Raw genomic sequence first — 7381 nt, forward strand, 5'->3', positions numbered from 1 at the left:
GTGGTTTCTGTAGAAATTGTAAATAGCCTTTCGTTCCCTGTATTTGACCCCTTCCACATTCAGAATTTGAAAGAGAATATTCCAGTCAACATTGTCAAAAGCTTTCTCTAATTTACAAATGCTAGAAATGTAATCTATCTTCTAAGATAAGTCGTAGGGTCAGTATTGCCTCACGTGTTCCAGCATTTCTACGGAATCCAAACTTATCTTCTCCAAGGTCGGCTTCTATCAGTTTTTCCATTCGTCTGTAAAGAATTCGTGTAAATATTTTGTAACTGTGATTTATTGAACTGCTAGTTCGGCAATTTTCACACCTGTCAACATCTGCTTTCTTTGGGACTGGAATTATTATAGTCTTCTTTAAGCCCGAGGGTATGTCGCATGTCTCGTACATCTTACTCACCAGATGGTAGTGTTTTGTCATGGCTGCCTCTCCCAAGGCTATCAGTAGTTCCAATGGAATGTTTTTTACTCCCGGGGCCTTGTTTCGTCTTACATCTTTTAGTGCTCTGCCAAACTCTTCACGCAGCATCATGTCTCCCATTTCATTTTCATCTACATCCTCTTCCATTTCCATAATATTGTCCTCAAGTACATCGCCCTTGTATAGACCCTCAATATACTCCTTCCACCTTTCTGCTTTCCCTTTTTTGCTTAGAACTGGTTTTCCGTTTGAGCTCTTGATATTCATACAAGTGGTTCTCTTTTGTCCAAAGGTCTCTTTAATTTTCCTGTAGGCAGTATTTATCGGGCCCATAGTGATACATGCTTCTACATCATTACATCTGTCCTCTAGCCAGCCTGGCTTAGCCATTTTGCGCTTCCCGTCTATCTCACTTTTGAGACGTTTGTATTCCGTTTCGCCTGCTTCATTTACTGCATTTTTATATTATCTCCTTTCATCAATTAAATTCAATATCTCTTCTGTCACCCAAGTATTCCTACCAGCCCTCGTCTTTTTACCTACTTGATCCTCTGCTGCATTCGCTATTTCATCTCTCAAAGCTACCCATTCTTCTTCTAAGTTACTGGTTTTCTTTCCTTCGTTCTTGTCAGTCGTTCCTAATTCTCTCTCTGAAACTCTCTACAACCTCTGGTTCTTTCAGTTTATTCAGTTCCCATCTCCTTAAATTTCTACTTTTTTTGCAGTTTCTTCAGTTTTAGTCTACAGTTCATGACTAATAAATTGTGGCCAGTGTCCACATCTGCCCCTGGAAATGTCTTACAATGTAAAACCGGTTCCTAAATCTCTGTCTTACCAATATATAATCTATCTGAAACCTTCCAGTGCCTACATGCCTCTTCCACGTGTACAACCTTCTTTCATGATTCTTAGACCAAGTGTTAGCTATGATTAAGTTATGCTTTGTGCTAAATTCTACCAGGCGGCTTCCTCTTTCATCCCTTACCCCAGTCCATATTCACCTACTACTTTTCCTTCTCTTCATATTCTTCTGTTGAATTCCAGTCACGGATAAATATTAAATTTTCGTCTCCCTTCACTATGTGAATAATTTCTTTTATCTCATCATTCATTTCTTTAACCTGTTCGTCATCTGCGGAGCTAGATAACATGTAAACTTGTACTGCTATAGAAGGCGTGGGCTTCGTGTCTATCTTTGTTACAATAATGCATTCACTGTGCTGTTCGTAGTAGCTTATCCGCGTTCCTATTTTTTATTCATTCTTAAACCTACTCCTACATTACCCCAATTTGATTTTGTATTTATAGCCCTGTATTCACCTGACCAAAAGTCTTGTTCATCCTGCCACCAAACTTCACTAATTCCCACTATATCTAACTTTAACCTATACATTTCCCTTTTTAAATTTTCTAACCTAAATGCCCGATTAAGGAATCTGACATTCCACACTCCGATCCGTAGAACGCCAGTTTTCTTTCTCCTGATAACGATGTCCTCCTGAGTAGTCCCCACCCAGAGATCCGAATGGGGGACTATTTTACCTCCGGAATATTTTACCCGAGAGAACACTATCATCACTTAACCATACAGTAAAGCTGCATGCGACGGTAAAAATTACGACTGCAGTTTCCCATTGCTTTCAGTACCAGTACAGCAAGGCCGTTTTGGTTAGTGTTACAAGACCAGATCAGTCAATCATCCAGACTACTGAAAAGGCTGCTGCCCCTCTTCAGGGACCACACGTTTGTCTGGCCTCTCAACAGATACCCCCGTGTTGTGGTAGCACCTACGGTGCGGCTATCTGTATCGCTGAGCAACGCAAGCCTCCCCACCAACGGCAAGGTCCATGGTTAATGGTGGGCGGGGGAGGGGGCACTTAGAAACACTGTCTAATGTCTTGAGGCAGTGTAACCTGCGTTGCACAAATACCCAGACTATATTCATCCATCTTCAATTTTTGTAGTCCTGTCTTCCTCAGTTACGTGTAATATTACGGAATACTGATAATTTTTACTTTTTTTGGCCGTCAAGCACCAACCACCAGAACTGTTTATAACCAATAGGTACATTGACCAAAATGTAAACCAAATAGCAAAAATATGTACACATTCTAGGCTATTGAAAGTGCCTTGCAGAAAATAAAGGCGAAACGCGTATGGCACGAAAATCGTGTTTCATTCAGTTGTAGTCAGACGGTCTATAAAGTAAAAATTATCAGTATACCGTCATATATTCATCCAGTATTTGACAATGAGAGCACTTGTAACAAATTTTACACATGATTTTAAACCTTTTCGGAAGTTTTTCTGGCTGACATCCTTCACAAAACAATAGAAGGAAAATAAAGGAGGAGCTCATCGCTTACTTCATTTTCGCTGTTCATGCAGTAAAACTGCCGCATTAGACATGGCCTTTTACGAGGACGTGTTGAAAAATAATGCCTCCGAGTTTCTTATGTGAAAACTCTTAAACTCTTAAAGTATTTTACATAAGACAAACGTTATTTACATCCAACAATTTTAATCCTTCATGTACACATATTTAGACTACCGGCCACTAAAATTGCTACACAAAGAAGAAATCCAGATAATAAACGGGCATTCATTGGACAAATATATTATACTAGAAATGACGAGTGATTACATTTTCACCAAATTTGGGTGCATAGATCCTGAGAAATCAGTACCCAGAACAACCACCTCTGGCCGTAATAACGGCCTTGATACGCCTGGGCATTGAGTCAAACAGAGCGTGGATGGCGTGTACAGGTACAGCTGCCCATGCAGCTTCAACACGATACCACAGTTCATCAAGAGTAGTGACTGGCGTATTGTGACGAGCGAGTTGCTCGGCCATCATTGACCAGACGTTTTCAATTTGTAAGAGATGTGGAGAATGTGCTGGCCAGGGCAGCAGTCGAACATTTTCTGTATCAAATGGTTCAAATGGCTCTGAGCACTATGCGACTTAACTTCTGAGGTCATCAGTCGCCTAGAACTTAGAACTAATTAAACCTAACTAACCTAAGGACATCACACACATCCATGCCCGAGACAGGATTCGAACCTGCGACCGTAGCGTTTTCTGTATGCAGAAAGGCCCGTACAGGACCTGCAAAATGCGGTCGTACATTATCCTGCTGAAATGTAGGGTTTCGCAGGGATCGAATGAAGGGTAGAGCCACGGGCCATAACACATCTGGAATGCAACGTCCACTGTTCAAAAACCGAGCGAGGTGGCGCAGTGGTTAGACACTGGACTCGCATTCGGGAGGACGACGGTTCAATCCCGCGTCCGGCCATCCTGATTTAGGTTTTCCGTGATTTCCCTAAATCGCTCCAGGCAAATGCCGGGATGGTTCCTTTCAAAGGGCACGGCCGACTTCCTTCCCCGTCCTTCCCTAATCCGATGAGACCGATGACCTCGCTGTCTGGTCTCTTTCCCCAAAACAACCAACCAACTGTTCAAAGTGCCGTCAATGCGAACAAGAGGTGACCGAGACGTGTAACCAATGGCACCCCATACCATCACGCCGGATGATATGCCAGTATGGTGATGACGAATACACGCTTCCAATGTGCGTTCAACGCGATGTCGCCAAACACAGATGCCACCATCATGATGCTGTAAACAGAACCTGGATTCATCCGAAAAAATTAGCCATTCGTGCACCCAGTTTCGTCATTGAGTACACCATCGCAGGCGTTCCTGTCTGTGATGCAGCGTCAAGGGTAACCGCAGCCATGGTCTCCGAGCTGATAGTCCATGCTGCTACAAACGTCTTCGAACTGTTCGTGCAGATGGTTGTTGTCTTGCAAAGGTCCCCATCTGTTGACTCAGGGATCGAGACGTGGCTGCACGATTCGTAACAGCCATGCAGATAAGATGCCTGTCATCTCGACTGCTAGTGATACGAGGCCGTTGGGATCCAGCACGGGGTTCCGTAGTACCCTCTTGAACCCACCGATTCCGTATTCTGCTAACAGTCATTGGATCTCGACCAACGCGAGCAGCAGTGTCGCGATACGATGAACCGCAATCGCGACAGGCTACAATCCGACTTTTATCAACGTCGGAAACGTGATGGTACTCATTTATGCTCCTTACGCGAGGTATCACAACAACGTTTCACCAGGCAACGCCGGTCAACTGCTGTCTGTGTATGACAAATCGGTTGGAAACTTTCCTCATGTCAACACGTTGTAGGTGTCGCCACCGGCGCCAATCTTGTGTGAATGCTCTGAAAAGCTAATCATTTACATATCGCAGCATCTTCTTCCTGTCGGTTAAATTTCGCGTCTGTAGCACGTCATCTTCGTGGTGTAGCAATTTTAATGGCCAGTAGTGTATTATTGAAGATAGTCAGCCCGGCGACGAATAGATTTCTCCCACGAAGGACTAATTTGTTGTTACCGTCACTCTAGAATGTCTACTTTGTTGATGGAGCCACAACCTCACCTTTACCTGCACCACTTCATCACTATCAAAGTGAAGTCCTCGAAGGTGTCCTTTAAGTTGAGGAAACAAATGAAAATTGGACGGGGCCACGTCGGGACTGTATGGAGAGTGGTGATCAGTGACAGTAAATCCAAGGCGTTGGACTGTTGCAGATTTCGCAGCGTTCTTATATGATCTGGTGTTGTCATGCTGGAGGGGATGGTGCTCCATGCGTGGACGGACTCTTCAGAGTGGAAACTCGATTACAGCACACACCACCATGTTACACATTACCATTCAGAGCCCTTTAGCGGCAGAGGGCTGCACATATGTAGACCTGAGGAATAAAGATTGTAACACCCCACCCGTCACTTATCTGGTTTTGGCGTGAGTTCAGCCCAGATAATTGACTAACAGATCAGCAGAGAGTGCAAAACTCCCGCAATATCGGATAACGCAAAGAAAGTAATAAGGCCCTGTGACTCCTGATTGAACTGTGGTGGCAGTGTTGACATTAATTGATTCAGAATTGATCACTTTTAATCAAAAGGGTGTGCACATTGATGTTATATTCAGCTATTGAACACCAGATGCAAATGTTGGCATAAAATTAATTAAGGAAGTGACTTGGGATTTCAACTACTTGATTGAAAACAGATGCAGTCGATTAGCACAAATTTATTTTAACTACAGACCTTCAATCATCACATTACATGACTCTCCTATCAGGCAGTGGCAATAAATTGCGTTTACATGGAGTAAAGCGCGATAAATCAAAATTAATGCCTATCGACTGACCCAGGCGTAATGCGAAGTGCGGGAAGAATTCCCCAATACAGGACCCATGAAACCCTCATGCAAACTTTGCCGACGTGATCCAACAAATTAATCAGTGGCCTAATTCAAGCCGGAGCGGGTGCGATATCACCAAATTCAGGGTGGCGGGGCGTCGTCGTTGTGAGGACGTTGGACAGCCTCGTTGTACTCCAAGGCTGCGCTCGTCTATTCACTCCTAGCTATCTTGATTAGTACATAGCTGAACCAAAACGTTCTATCTCCATACTCAATCGTTCCATTTGCTAAGTCCTTAACTGCAGAGATGCTCTCTTTTTCTCGGGCAAGGTGAGTAAAGAACGCCACGTCCGCACTCTAGGCAAGCTGGGAATGGAAGACCACTACGGAGACTTCTCCAATTCGGCTCTTCGCCTCTGTTTCCCCTCCATCAAAATCACTTACGCCAGTTACAGCGCAAGTCGCGTTAATTATGTGTCGCTTCCCAGGGCTGACCAATGCCTGCTCTGGGAAGTGAACAAATTCCCACAAAATTTCCCTTCCTCTCAACTTCTGCTATTTAGCTCCTCCCAGGCCACCCACCAAGGTTAGCATCTGCACAAAACACCAATTTTTCCGGAATTCTGACTCCCAGGAGAGTACTTCAGATTCCTTGGTCCTACGTTCCCATTGGAGGCTGGTGTATTTCATTGTCGCTCTTCACCTGATTTACTTCAGACTCTGCAGACCGTGAATTCAGTGTGAAGTTGCTATAGTCACGAACACACATATTTTGGCCTCTGTTGACCGCTCCATCATTGCTTTCCTCGGCTTTCTCGCATGTTTCACTGAAAACGAGATGACGGACATTTATCAACAGGCATACAAGTTCTCCGCCTGCTTCCCGGTACACCAGCATGGGGTCAACCACCCACTCACTGTTACTCATCTTAAGGCAGCTGGAGGCTGCTCCCCGTTACCACTTTCTCAGAGCTTGAGCTGCCCTAAGCTGCCTATTGTCGCTTCCCTTCACTGCTCCCCAGCTGGCCACAGTCAACTCTGAATACTCCCCTGGTATAAACTAGCTTCCAGTAAATGGACGCTTTTCCACAAAGTTTTCTTGTCGTGTGAATTACTTTAATACCATCACCCAACATTAATTATTCCTATACATCCATACTATACCCTTTTACAAGATGCATTGTGGTTTGTCAGTCATTTTTGTTCAGCCCTACTGTTCGCTCAACGTGAGTTAGGCGATCTTTAATGACTTCATGTAAGGGGCATAGTTCTTGCCATCTTACATAGCCCCTCTCTTCAAATCAATTTTGTAGTGCAGGTGATGACTCCTATGGTGTTACCACCCGTGGTACAAAATTAATATCTCAATAACTGGTATTTTAATCCATTCGCGTGATTAGTTACGGGCGACTGATTACCACTGCCTCCTCTCTAATGCAAACTCCCACTCATTCCTAGGGTACCTGCCTTCAATGACTGGATTTGCTGTTAAAGATGTGGTCATTATTTAGTCTAATTTTACTTTAATCTCTGCCAATTCCTGAGACAATTATTGGTCAGAGTACTCAGAAGAAAACTACAATTATATTACAAGGACACATGTCACAAAGGGCAAATACACATGTTTAAGCACCTCTGTGCTTGCCATTTGAATGGGAAGACCCGCAATTATAACTTAAGGTCCATTCACTCTCAGTTATCCATCCCTACTCGATTTAAATTACTAA

Source organism: Schistocerca serialis, chromosome 1 (assembly GCF_023864345.2).
Source record: "Schistocerca serialis cubense isolate TAMUIC-IGC-003099 chromosome 1, iqSchSeri2.2, whole genome shotgun sequence".
In the NCBI taxonomy this organism is placed as follows: domain Eukaryota; kingdom Metazoa; phylum Arthropoda; class Insecta; order Orthoptera; family Acrididae; genus Schistocerca; species Schistocerca serialis.